The following is a 14,228-nucleotide window of genomic DNA, read 5'->3' on the forward strand; positions in this document are numbered from 1 at the left end:
GAATGCTAGAATTCAGCTAGGAAAGGGGAGGCAGGAGAGAAGGACTGGAGAGAATTTTTATGGACCAGGATTGGAGGTGACAGGTGCTATTTCCATCCCCATTCCATTAGCCAGACTCACTAATATGCCACCTTTAAATAACGGGTGGAGAAATGGGTTGACCCATAGCCTAGAGGCAAACCAGCCAGCTAATGCCACAAAGGATGATTTTAATGCATAGCTAAGTTCAAAAACTGCTCTCCTGGGACAAAGGGGAAAGAAATCGAAGTTACCAAAACTAAAGAAAGAAACAGAGGAAGGAAACCAAATAATAATATTCTAGTGGAACTAGTGGCCGGGGACTCCCAGGTGCTATCACATACACCCACTGAAATGTCACAGATGAGGCGCCCCCGGCTCTCACTTGCCCTTCCAAGTTCTCAGGCACCTTGTCCAGCCTCCCCCTTCCCCACCCAACCCACTCTGGTCTGCCAAGTGCTTGCTTATGGGGTTTCGACTCCTTCACCCTTGAATCCCAAGTGCCTGACAAAGCATTTTTGAAGCAAAGTAGTAATTGTTGTTTGAACTCAGTTGAATTCAATTAAATAGGGACCAAATAGAAGAGAAGAAAATGAGACTCAAAGAAGTAAAATTTGGGGGGGGGGTGATTACAAGATATTGCCTCTTGGTGGCTGGGTGACCTAAACTTTCAGTGCCTCCATTTCCTTGTTTGTGAGTCAGGTTTATCAACCTCCAATGTTTGTGGGGAGGGTTCAGTGCGTCAACATCTCCAAATGTGCTTAGAAGAGGGCCTCACTCACCTTAAGTTCCGGGCAAGTATTGTTGCTATTTTTGTTAGTTAGAACAATAAGAAACCCCACCACTGAAAGGAGATGAGGGCAGAAATGAGCAATCACAACAAGAGAGGCCCATCTGCCCACAGAACAGCGGGGGGAGGAGATGACGGAGGCAGGTAAGTTTGCCCATGTACCATAGCAGGGGGGACTTCAAACATCAGAGGATGACACTGAACTTTTTACAGAGCAAACAGAACATCATGGAACATCACAGTGCTGGCCCTGCAGGAAATGGGCCTTCAGGAGTCCCACGGTGCCAGTTGAGGCGATGTTTAGGGGGAAATGTGATGTGTGTGTTGGTGGCAGGGAGGCCAAAGGGAAAGGGTGTGGGTGGTGTGTTGGTGGGGAAAAGGCATAGAAAGAATAGAAATTTCTTTCTTGGGTTATCAGAGATTTACTTGATAATATTTGACACTGCCTTTTGGCAAGAAGTGATTGCTTTGTTGCATTAACATTTCCATAATTCAAAAGATTTATTATAGTAGCTGCATTGATGAGATTTCAAAGATTTGGAGAAGACAAATATATTTTAGGGGAGTTAAAAAAAAATACTGGAAGCCCTGCAGGATGAGACTCAGAGACAATGCAATTAATTTCTGCCCAGCTGTTCAAGGTTTAGGTCTATTTGTCATGAAAACGAAACAAAGACCGCTTCTGATGACACCAAGACTCGGTGTCCAATTTATGAATAACCTGGATACTCCTGGCTCTTTCTCCAATCATTAGTCCTTCTCAGAAGTTGGTCATAAGATGAGGGACAAGAGGAGATGCCAAAATGTGATAAGAATAAAGGAAATCATTCTAGTTTGCTTTCCAGAAGAGCCTGGGTGACCCGTGGGCTCTGGGAACCCAAGGATACTTTCATTCCATAGTTGAGTCCCTCTGTGCGGCAATAGCTCTGTGTTCGTGGAACACAGCGTCCAGGTGCTTGTTCAGTTTCCTTTGAGACCAAGCTGGTCATTTGTGAAGTGGGTGCGACCATTGAGAGAACAATCCATGGTTAAAGTATGTCTGGCTGATTTTCTCCTACCTCTTGGCCGTCATCAATAATTCTATAGTCAGATGATTAGCCCTGGTGATGGAGGTTTTGATTATTATTACAGCACACCATCCTGAGGCTGTCTTCTGTCATTTACCCTTTATGATTTAAAGTTACCTTAGAATTCTAAAGGTCTGGGCTGGGGTTGTGGCTCAGTGGTAGAGCACTTGCCTAGCATGTGTGAGGCACTGGGTTCAATTCTCAGCACCACATATAAATAAATAAAATAAATAAAGGTCTAACAACAAGTAAAAAAAAATAAAGAAATCTAGGGGTCTGAGGAAAGGGTCTGAAAGTTGGGGAAGGGGACTGTAGGGGTACCTTGGAGAGGGGTGAAAGGGAGGCCAGAGTTGCCCAAATCCAACCCAACATCTCCACTCTACTTAAACTCCCTCTGCGTCTCTCCACTGCCTGTGGAATGATATTGGCCTTGTTCACCATGCATTCAACCCCCTGAGAATTCCACCCCATCTTTTGCTGTTTCCTGTTCATTACTTGGAAGTCCCTCTGGTCTTATTCCATTCCCTGGAACATTATAAACTCTGCACCATTTTTTTCTAGCCTCTCTCTGGAAATTCCTTCCTGTTGCCCATTACAGAACCAACTCCTCAGTCCTCTTTTTCATTGAGGAGGGAGCATTTCCACCCCTAAGTGGGATCTTGCTGTCTTGGTAGCCATTGCACCCTGACAGCCAGCATCTCTACTAGGTACATCTCCAGGCAAGCAGACGTTGAATACATAAGCTTGTTCCACTGCTGACTGGCAAGCCCCACAGTTTGGTTCCCGGTAGGATCAGGCCATATGAGTGGGCTGAGTTTCTATAAAAGTCTCCCTACTAGGTTCCAGTTTGGGTGAAACTATCTTTGTGGGCACGAATGACTGTACTTGAATCACATCCCCAATTACCCAGCTATGGGCCATGTGGGCCAGGTCCACGGAAGAATCTCAGCCTACACTCACTGTTCTTTCCTTCAGCCTTAGGGACAACAGGAACCACCCCATCAGAAACCCCAACACAACAAAAAGACAAACAAACCCCAAATCCAAATGGATCTCGGGTAAGACATCTAACACTCAGCTAGGAGTAAGCCTTGTGAAGAGAGAATCCATGAAGGGTACTGCTCACATGGTTTGAGTCATTCCAAGTACTGGAATTTTTATGTTTTAAATTTTCATATACATAAATTATACAAAAATAAGAATATTGAGATTTCACGGTGATTATTTCTGAGAGACAAGGAGTAAAGGTAGTTTTCATTCTTTCTCTTAATTGAATTTTCTGAAGTTTCTTCAATAAATATGCTTTACTTTTGGAATAAGAAAAAAAAAAGCAACTATGTATGTGGTACGTGCCTGTAATCCCAGCTGTTCAGGAGGTTGAGGCAGGAGAATCAAAAATTGGAGGTCAATTTGGGCAACTCAGTGAAACGCTGTCTCAAAAATAAAAAGTAAGCCCTCACTCACCCCTGATGGCCTGCCTCACTGAGAGCATTATGTCAATGCCCCTTAGAAATACTTTGAATACCCACAGTCCATTGTCAGATGAGACCAGTGTCCAGGGCTTGGCTCAGGCTTATGCTAAAGGCATAAAATTTGGTGCAGATTCCTGAGCCTTCATGCTTCAAGATGTAGAACTTTTAGCTAATGTTGTAGTCATTACAATGGAACCAAAGGGAAGAACAGCAATTATTGAGCAGAGTTGGAGAGATCCCAAAGTAACAAAAGATTGTGTGACTATTGCAGTCAATTAACTAAACAACAAATACAAAAATATTGTAACTAAATTTGTTGCTGGTAACCAATGAAAAGGCTGGGAATGGCACCACTACTGTGATTGTACTAGCAGGCTCTCTTGCCAAGGAAAGCTTCAATGTGCTAATCCTGTGGAGATCAGGAGAGGTGTGAGATTAGCTATGGATGTAGCCATTACTGAATTTAAGAAGCAGTTTAGCCAGGCACAGTGATGCACACCTACAATCCCAGAGGCTTGGGAGACTGAGGCAGGAGGATCTTGAGTTCAAAGCCAGTCAGCCTCAGCAACAGTGAGGCCCTAAGCAACTCAGTAGACCTTGTCTCAAATATAATACAAAAAAAAAAAAAAACGGCTGGGGGTGTAGCTCAGTGGTTGAGTGCCCCGGAGTTCAATCCCTGATACCACTCACACACACACCAAAGGCGGGGTGGGGGGGGGAGAAGCTGTCTAAACCTGTGAAAATCCCTAAAGAAATGGCTCAAATTGCCAAAATTTCTGCAAATGGAGACCAAAAAATTGGCAATATCATTTCTGATGCATCAAAGAAGGTCAGAAGAAAGGCTGTCATCACAGTTAGGAGTGGAAAAACACTAAATGATGAATTCGAAATTGCAGGAGGCATGATGTTGGATCAAGGCTATATTTCTCCCAATTGCATGAATATATCAAAAGATCATAAAGTGTGAATTCTAGGATGCCTATGTTCTAATTGAGTGAAAAGAAAATTTCTCATGTCCAGGCCACTGTACCTGCCCTTGAAATTACCAATCCCCACTGCAAACCCTTGGTCATAATTGCTGAAGATATTGAGGCTCTAAGTATATATGTTTTGAATAGGCTAAAAGTTTGTCTTCAAATTGCGACAAAGTTCCAGTTTTGGGTAAAAATAGAACCAACTTAAAGATGTGGCTATTGCCACTGTTGGTGCAGTGTTTGGAGAAGATATTGAAGATGTTCAACTTCAGGACGTAGGAAGATTTGGAGAGGTCATTGTCACCAAAGATGATGCCATGCTCTTGAAAGGAAAAGGTGACAAAGCTGAAATTGAAAGAAATTCAAGAAATCACTCAGCAATTAGAAATCACACCTAGTGAATTTGAAAGGGAAAAAATGAATGATCAACTAGCAAAATCTTCAAATGGATTAGCTGTGATGCAGATTGTGGGGACAAGAGATGTCTGAAGTGAATGAAAAGAAAAACAGAGTTGCAGATGCCCTCAGTGATGCAGAGCTGCTTTTGAAGAAGGCATTGTTCTGGGTGGGGGTTGTACTCTGCTTCAGGGATTTCCAGGCTTGGACTCCCTGACTCCAGCTAATGAAGATTTTTAAAAAAAATGGTATAGAAATTATTAAAAGAACACTCAAAATTCTTGCAATAACCATAGCTAAGAATGCAGGTGTTGAAGGATCATTAATAGTGCAAAACATTTTGCAAAGTTCCTCAAAATTTAATTACAATGCTATGCTTGGAGATTTTGTGAGTGTGGAAAAAAATATTGATCCAACAAATGTTATGAAAACTGTTTTATTGAATGCTGTTGGAGTGGGTGAGTTGGGGATATAGCTCAGTTGATAGAGTGCTTGCCTCACATGCACAAGGCCCTTGAGTTCAATCCGTAGCAACACACACACACACATACACACACACAAATTGAATGTTGTTGGGGTGACTTCTCTGTTAACTACAGTAGACACTATAGTCACAGAAATACCTAAGAAGACAAGGACCCTGGAATGGGCATGATGGGAGGTGACATGTACTAATTCTCAGAATAGCACATTATTAGCAAACAGTGACAGGAAGCTCTAGGCAGGGTTCCACATCAAAGCTTCAGAGAAGTCAGTTAAAGAAAATGACCAAAGAAAAGATCATTATATATAAAATATATATATCATATAAAAAACAGGCTGGGGATGTGGCTCAGTGGTAAACCACGCTGGGTTCAATCCCTGATTAAGAAGAAAAAAATCCATATTTAAAAAATGCAAGAAAATATTATGTATATGTAATATACATAATATTTGGTATTTAAGAAAATCACTATCACTCTCAGATACAGGATTCAGTTGACAGTTTATAATGGTTTACTGCTGTCATTGTCCATGCCTACAGATAATTTTTATTTAATAAAAAGACATCTGTGCATTTCTGATATGGGGTTCAAGAGCCACGTATCAATGTACTACTTTCAACTTAAATCACAGGCATTCCTACTAAATGACGATAAAATGGGGACGTTGGACCTCAAATTTTCCAGAGCACTCAAAAACTTTACAAAACTATGTGCTAAAATCAGAATTTTAGTGCTTGCTATCCCCAGATAAGACGCACAGAAGCAGCTTTTCTGAGGAAAATGGCTGTATATAAAGTAGAGAAATATTCAATTATATGGCAACTTTTGTATAATAAAGATTTGTTTAAAATTAAAATGAATGAATGAATAAATAAAAGGGTCTTGGGGTTAGACCTCAATGCCACAGTGCTTGCCTATCATGCACAAGGCCATGTTATTTCAATCCCCAGCACTGAAAAAAAGAAATAAATATATATATTTTGCAATACTGAGGATTGAATCCAAGGCCTCATACATGCTTAAGTAAGTGTCCTACTACTGAGCTATACCCCCCAACTCAATATTTGAAAATAATATGTTCCCATCAAAGAAAAAATATTGCAAAATACAGTAGAGTTACAAAGAAGGAAAAATTATTCAAATCAATTACTATTCACATTTTGAGTTTTTAAAAAATGCAGCTTTTTTTTTAAAACAGTGAACTACTTTGTCTTATTTAACCTAGTTATAATCATATTACATATACATAGTATTTTCTTGCATTTTTTAAATATGGATTTTTTTTCTTCTTAATCAGGAATTGAACCCAGCGTGATTTACCACTGAGTCACATCCCCAGCCTGTTTTTTATATTTTATTTAGAGATAGGGTCTCACTGAGTTGGTTAGGGCCTCTCTAACCAACTGGATTTGAACTCACAATCCTTCTTTCTCAGCCTCTGGAGCATCTGGGATTCCAGATATGTGCCACCGCATCTGGCTTTCCGTGTTCTTAGTCTGCACATTATTTCCACAAGCAAATAATATTCTATCTAGTGAAATATTGCAGCTCAACTTCTACTGTGTCCTCAATAGGGAACATATATGCTTATGGTTGTGAGCTGCCATTGGCACGCTATGCCATAGAATTTAGATTTCATTCCGAGGGCAATGGGCAATTCCTGTCTTTAAGCAGGTGAGTGAACATCATCAAGTCTCCTTAAAGAAAGACCTTCTGGCCCAATGTGGAAAATTAATTGGCTAGGGTAAGGCTGAAAATGGGAGAACAAGGGAGCCAACCCCCATTTCACAGAAATCCACAGTTCTTTCCTTCACTTTGCATGATATTGTGAAGTTTTTTGAGCATCTGTAAAATGGAGACATTGAGGCCCAATGTCTCCATTTTACAGATGGTCAAATGAGGCTCAGAGCATTTAGGTGACTTCTCTCAGATGTATAGATTAATAGAAAATGGCACCTAGAAGGTATGATTTCTAATTTTATTCTTATGTCCTTATTTTATTTTAAGTTGAATATTAACAGACTGCATCACCATCATGAAATAATCTTAATTCATTGGTTTTTTTTTTGTGTGTGTGTGTATGTATGTGTGTATTCAGCCCTGTGTTAAACTGAGGAGGGGCTTATAATTTTCTGCAGAAGACAGGAATTCTTGATGCTGGTGGTGTGATGATGGTGGTGATATGGTAATGGCAGTGATGATGGTGGTGATTATGAAGAAAAAAAGTACTTCGATGACTACAATCTCATTTGACTTTCAAAATAACTGACATAACAGTGGTCATCATTTAGGGCCAAGATAGCTATCATATGAGATATGTAATATCCATTATTTCATTTAATTGACATCAGAGACCTATGAGGTCAGTATCATTATTCTTCTCATTTTACAGATGAGGAAACTGTGGCCCAGGGAGATAAAATGATTCACCCAAGTACACAGGGAAGCTGGAATTAGAACCCCGTTCACTAGTGAATTTTATTGGCTTTTCCCCCAGAAATAATCATTTAGACAATACTTTCCTCCAGCAGATGACTGAATTAAATTGTTGAAGGGCATGTCTGTAGAAGAAGGGAAGCAGGCTGGCTGGCCGGGCCAGGTACATGGCTGTTGGGAATGTGCTCACCAGACCCTCTGAAGATGCCCCCTCTGCAGAACAACAAGGCATGAAGGGGAGCTCCACAGAGCAACACTCTCCACAAAGGGCTGTGTTCACAGATCACCAAACAGGCACTGGGCTGTTTTGCCAGAGGCACACATGTGTATCTGTCATTCAAAATGACATCTCAAAAGAACAGACTGTTTTTCAACCTTGAAACTCTCTAAATATTGATCACCTCTCACAGGTTCCTATCAAACTAAATCTCTCCACACTGTTGTAGAGGCAACAGAGTCTGTGGGCCAACAAAACCACCCAAAGCAGATGTACTTCTGGAAATGTGACAGCAAACATACATATTTGGTTGTTTCAGTGTGAACCTATTTGGAACAGCTGTACCTGGTTCAGGTCCATAAATGCAGCTCACAATTAGTTTACCTTCTGTGATTCATTTATAGGAAAAATGTAGGCTGCTAGGAGTGTAAATGTCAAGCTTAGTTTTTATATCCTGCCGTAAGCAAACCAGAAGTTCAATAGTCTGACACTAATTTGACCGATGTATTTGTCCTTCTATAGATGAATGAGAGGAAAGGAAAAGTGCAATGATTGCCAAAAACACTGCTAAGCAAGGAAAGGAGTTCCTTCTTTTAAAAATAAAAATAAAAAATAAGATCTTGCCAGGCACAATGACTCATGCCTCTAATCCCAGAGGCTCAGGAGGCTGAGGCAGGAGGATCACAAGTTCAAAGCCAGACTTAGCAACTTAGCGAGGCCTTAAGCAATTCAATGAGACTCTGTGTCTAAATGAAATACAAAAAGGGCTGAAGATGTGGCTCAGTGGTTGAGTACCCTTGGGTTCAATCCCTGGTACCAAAAAAACAAAAAAAAATCCTATTCAATGAACAAGACAGCCAAGGACTACCTGAAACATTTGTGCATATTTCAGTTTAGCCATTTTTACAAACTGGGCTTTCTCAAGGTCATTGGTTTTGTCCACCATGTGGTAATGGGTTTCTATTCCCTACTCACAGGTATCAGCACGGCTCACCCTGCCCTCCTTCAGGTCTTCACTCATCTGTCACCTTGTCTGTGGCACTCTGCCTAGCTCTCTATCTGAATCACACACTCCCCTCCATGCTACCTGTATGTCTTTCCTGCTTTTTATCTTCCTAGAATTCATTGCCATTTCACATAATCTGTCTGCTGCTTATTTATCGTGTTATCATTGTCTGCTCTGTTAAAATATAAGCTCTGTGAGAACAACAGTCTTTGTCTTTTTTGTTTTCTCCTGTTTCCTCAAACAAGCACATTGCTGAGCACATAGTTGGCTCTCAACACATACTAATTGAACAGATGACTGAATGAATGATGGATGAAAGAATGAATCCATTTCTTAAAGTTATCCGGAAACTACTCAGGGGTGAGACTAAGTCGTGATGGAGGAAAATATCATTTACCTAGCTCTTTTTTTTTTTTTGAAAGACTCATTTATTGCATTGATTAGTAGTGGCTACCCCATACACAGAGTAGCCAGGCAGCAAAACAGCCATTCCACAGAGTGACAAGGAAGGCAGTGGGTGAACAATTATACGGTTGTGGATCAGGAATTTGCATATTCATAGGTTTTGCAGCAATAGTCAAGACTATGTTGCAATCTCTTATGTAGCCTGTATACCATCTTGTGCACCATCTTGCATAAAGTAAAAAAAATGTGTCTAAAACTGTGTTAGGTCTCTCCCTGGGTATATCTTTAAACATTATCCACCCTCTTTTATCAACCAGATAAGGGCTTTTCATGTCAAAGAGAGAAGTCGAAATGTTGTTTTAAAAGATGACTGCAGGTTGTCCCCTTTGCTCTAAAGAGTAAGGGACAGAATCCACCCTGAGGATAAAACTGCTCTACTGTTTAAGAAAACATGTAATGGAATTTGGCTATACAGAAAATGAGGGGAAGATGGGCTGAGATTGCTCTTTATAAATGAAGTAAAATCTTGACTATGACTTTGTTAGGCAGTGTTTTGGGTTGTGTCTTTGAAGGGACTGTCAGTTTTCCCTGACGAATGTAAAATACAAAAGTCTGGTTTGAGTTGGATCCCAGGGGAATGTTGGGCTTGAGAGTGAACGCAGATTTGAGAAGGGAAAAGACCATAGAATCATGGTGGCCAAATGGGGAGCAGGAAGGTGGCTCCTAATGGCACCACTGAGAGACTTACGATGATGAAGTTTCATTTTAAGTTGTGCCAGCAATGCATCAAATAGTTACAAAAGGCTGGTTAGTAAGCACCTACTGTGTAGCTATGCTAGGTGTAGTTGTTCTAGGTATTAAAATATTAAAACAGTTCATTCTGGTTGATCTGAGGCTTTTTCTTCTAGGTGACCCACCATCACCTTGAGTAGCCCAGACTAATGTCAGGACCCATTCACTTTCCAGTGACTCAGACACTTATGGGTTATACCTGACCCAGCAGGAATCTTTTAGCATTCATTGGCCATTTTCTGGCCATGGTAGCTGTTAAATATTTCTGCCCTCACTGCTGCCTCAAACACTTCGGCTTGGTTTGAGAGGTAATCAGGGAATAGAGGAAAAGGCCGTGTTCACACTTGGACTGAAGCAGAGCAGAGAGAAGTCAGTAGTATGGAAAAGGGTGAGGAGATATAATATGGGACAGAGAAGGGGCAGTTGGAACAGATGGGGGGGGGGGTTGGTAACAGGCCGCATCAGGGCATATAAGCACTTGCCAAACATCTTCTGAGCCACCCAGAGGACACTAGGGTCCTGAACTCATGAAGAGGAAGGATATGGTCTATGAAAGCTGGATGTTAAGAGCTAAGATTGTGGCTCAGGGTAAAGCGCTTGCCTAGCATGTGTGAAGCACTGGGTTCGATTCTCAGCACTGCATATAAATAAGTGAATAAAATAAAGGTCCAACGACTAAAAACATATATAAAAAAGTTTTTTTAATGCATGTCATTTTTTAAAAAGCTGGATATTAAAAGAACTGAGATCACATCTTAGAAAGAAAGAATTCATGGCCCTTCCCATCCAGGGTCTGCTAATTCTGATAGATTTAATTTTGTATCAAAGAATTATTCGTGTGAATGGAGAGCAGGCTGAAAGAAAACAGCACAATCTGCTTGTGTTTAATCAGATGTTCAGCTGCGCAGGGGGTATGCAGGACTGCAGCTGGCGCTCCCATGCTAGCTTCAAATCTGACACATTCTACAGCAACCTACAGCCTGGGCGACCTAGGAAGGAACACAGGGCACCGCTGTGTTTATTAGACTCCCCACTCAGCCCCAGCAGTGTTTTCTCTTCATATCAGGAAAATTAGTGGGAAGCTATGAGGCGGAAATAAAAGTGATCATTTTCACGAGGCCCAATGCTGTTGGGAGGTGGTGCGGGATACAGTTCTGTTTTCCTTTCTCACATTCTCGTGGCCTTTCTGTTCTGCAGTTTTCCCCGCTCCCTATGTCCTTCCACCTTGGATCTTTCTTTTTCTGCCCATCTTTGCCTGAAGGATAAGACTCCCATCCTACTCACTGAGGAGAGGGTCGGATTCTGCTCAGGGCTTGCTACAGATAGACAAATGATGCCCATCTCACTGTGGAAAAACCAGATTGTATCCGGGAGGCCAGAGAATGAAAAAGCCAAATTGTGTCTGAGAAAATGGCAAGTCACCATGATAACTAGGATGTAAGACAGAGAGCACTCAAAAAGCCTGGGAAGAAAGAGTGGGTGGTCCCCTCAAGCCCCTCATCCAACATGATGATGGTGAATGCTTTCTGGAAAATGTCTCATCTGAGACCTGGAGGTATGTCTGCCACACAGGACTCATTCAGGATATTTCAGAGCCCAGGGTCTCTTCTGCTTCCTCCCTGATCTTCTTGCCCATGACTCTCTTCCATTGGCTCTGGCCACATGGGCTTCCTTGCTGATGCTGGGATTTGCCAAGTACATTCTTACCCTAGAACTCTGCACCTTCTGCTCTTTTTGTCTGGATCACTCCAGATATCCATGTGGCATCCTCCCTTTCTTCCCTGGGGTCCCTACTCAAATGTCACCTTCTCAGGGATCTTCCATGAAGACCCTATCAAAACTAACATATATCTCTAGTTACTTGCTACAACTTTACCCAACCTAATTTCCCTTTCTAGCACTTTCCCCACCAAGACATTTCTAAGGTTTATTTTCTGTCTCTTCCCATTATATCAAGTCTAGACAACAGGCAAATGACTATTTTCTTTGCTGCAGAGACCCCAGTATCCAGAAAAGAACTTGACCCAAAACAGATGTTCAACAAATATTGTTGAAGGAATGATTGAATGGTTCATCAATTCTTTCACCAACAAATTTTGTTTTATTATTAATTTTTGTACCTAAAACCTTAAGACACTCTTATTATATCACTGAAAGCCAGTCTGAACTATACCATGTCCCCTCACTAACTTCTTGCAATTCCAGCCACAGAGGTCTTTATACTGACCCTTGTTAGTGTCATCTAAAGTAGACATTTAATTTACATTAGTCTTTCCAGCCCCCACACAGGGTACAAGTGTGAGACAATTGAGACTTTGCTTCTTGGAGTCTTCTTCAACCACTTCTTCCCTAAAGGAGCATGTATTCACACATGATGTATGTATACACCTGTGGACACCCATCCAGATGCTCAGGCACTGCCCAAGTACTGGACTCAAGAATGTTCCATATCATGGGAGGTTGAAGCAGAAGGATCACAAGTTCCAGGCCAGTTTGGCAACTTAGCGAGAACCTGTCTCAAAATAAAAATTTTAAAAAGGGCCAGGGGATGTAGCTCAGTGGTAGAGCACTTGCCTAGCATGTGTAAGATCCTTGGTTCAATTCCCTACAGTTTAGGGTTTTTTTTTTTAAAGAATATTACACTTGATCATTCAATATCAAAGAGATATTTTTCAGGCACCTAATGTATTATTCTGGCTATGCAGCAATAAACAAAAAAAAAGTGTTTCTTAACATTGTAAAAATAATAAAAAATAACATTGTAAAAATTTAAAAAACTATAATTTTTTATGTTTATTTGTTGGCATTAAAATTGACCTAGAGCCGGGTACAGTGGCACACACCTGTAATCCCAGCAGCTCAGGAGCTCAGGCAGGAGGATCACAAGTTCAAAGCCAGCCTCAGCAAAAGGAAGGCCCTAAGCAACTCAGTGAGATCCTGTCTTCAAATAAAATACAAAATAGGGCTGGGGATGTGGTTCAGTGGTTGAGTGCCCCTGAGTTCAATCCCTGGTAAACCACTTCTCCCCCCGCCCCCCCCCCAAAAAAAGAAATTTGACCAAGAAACCTAAAATCTTCAAAGATATGAACCATGCTAAATTTTTCTTTAAGTTCTAGAAATGGGTAGTGGGATGGCTGTGCAGCATTGTGACTGTACTTAGTGCTATTAAATTATACACTTAAAAATGGTTAAATTGGTAAATTTTATGTATATATTACTACACAAAAACTTTGCTTTCATTCTCTTTCCTTAAATATATATTTTGTGATTCACCAACCTGCACCTCTTTCACTAAAACCTATTTGGCTAAGTAGAAAAGAAGTTTATGTAAAGCGTGTTGATTAACCCACAGAATTATTAGTACCTACGGTAATGAAGATGGAGAAATAGGCCAAGGGCTGCGTTTTGAGAAATAATATTCACAACCATGCTACAGAACTACTTTGTCACCATTGCCACCAGTCACCAGTTGCTACAGTTTGCAATTCCCTACTTAAGTCAGTATCTTACTTTACCATAATTGCTGCTGCCCTCAGCACCAGTAGTACTTCTGCATAAGAACTTGACCTTTTAGCTACAGCCACTGCCAAAAATCTCCTCACCAGCAAATAGATTCTGGATAGCACTGGTATTCTTACAGTGTCACTGTGTGGCTTACAGTGTGCACTTTCAGTATTAAGTCTCTTTCTTGAGATCTTATGTGAGTGAATTAGATTGGCGCAGCCCAGATCAGGCACCTGGTCTGGGAGTCTTGGAAAATGTGTTCAGAGTTAGTTTGTTCGTTCTCTCTCTCTCTCTCTCTCTCTCTCTCTCTCTCTCTCTCTCTCTCTCAGTTCCAATTAGTTATGACAGCAGAATGCACTTCTATTCATTGCACACAAATGGAGCACAACTTTTTATTTCTCTGGTTGTATACAATGCATATGTGCAGTACCTACGGTAATGATGTTCATCTCATTCCACCATCTTTCCTGCTCCTATGCCCCCTCCCCTTTACCCAATCAAAGTTTCTCCATTCTCCCCATCCCCACCCCCACTCCATTATGGATCAGCATCTACTTATTAGAGAGAATATTCAGCCTTTGTTTTTTTTGGGATTGGCTTACTTAGCATGATATTTTCCAACTCCATCCATTTACCTGCAAATGCCATAGTTTTATTCTCTTTTAA

The 14,228-nt window shown here is 41.1% G+C and overlaps 1 long non-coding RNA gene and 1 pseudogene across 1 annotated transcript in view; both read left to right on the plus strand.

Moving 5' to 3' along the window:
• The first annotated feature begins 857 nt into the window (after positions 1-857).
• The window catches only part of LOC139701365 (uncharacterized), a 32,839-nt gene continuing 19,468 nt past the window's right edge, over positions 858-14,228 (plus strand). The window contains exon 1 of the long non-coding RNA XR_011704721.1: positions 858-952. This is a non-coding gene — a long non-coding RNA (uncharacterized lncRNA). The remainder of the gene's footprint in view (positions 953-14,228) is intronic.
• LOC114101761 (60 kDa heat shock protein, mitochondrial-like) lies at positions 2,795-5,392 on the plus strand (annotated as a pseudogene).

This window comes from Marmota flaviventris, chromosome 15, assembly GCF_047511675.1.
Source record: "Marmota flaviventris isolate mMarFla1 chromosome 15, mMarFla1.hap1, whole genome shotgun sequence".
In the NCBI taxonomy this organism is placed as follows: Eukaryota; Metazoa; Chordata; class Mammalia; order Rodentia; family Sciuridae; genus Marmota; species Marmota flaviventris.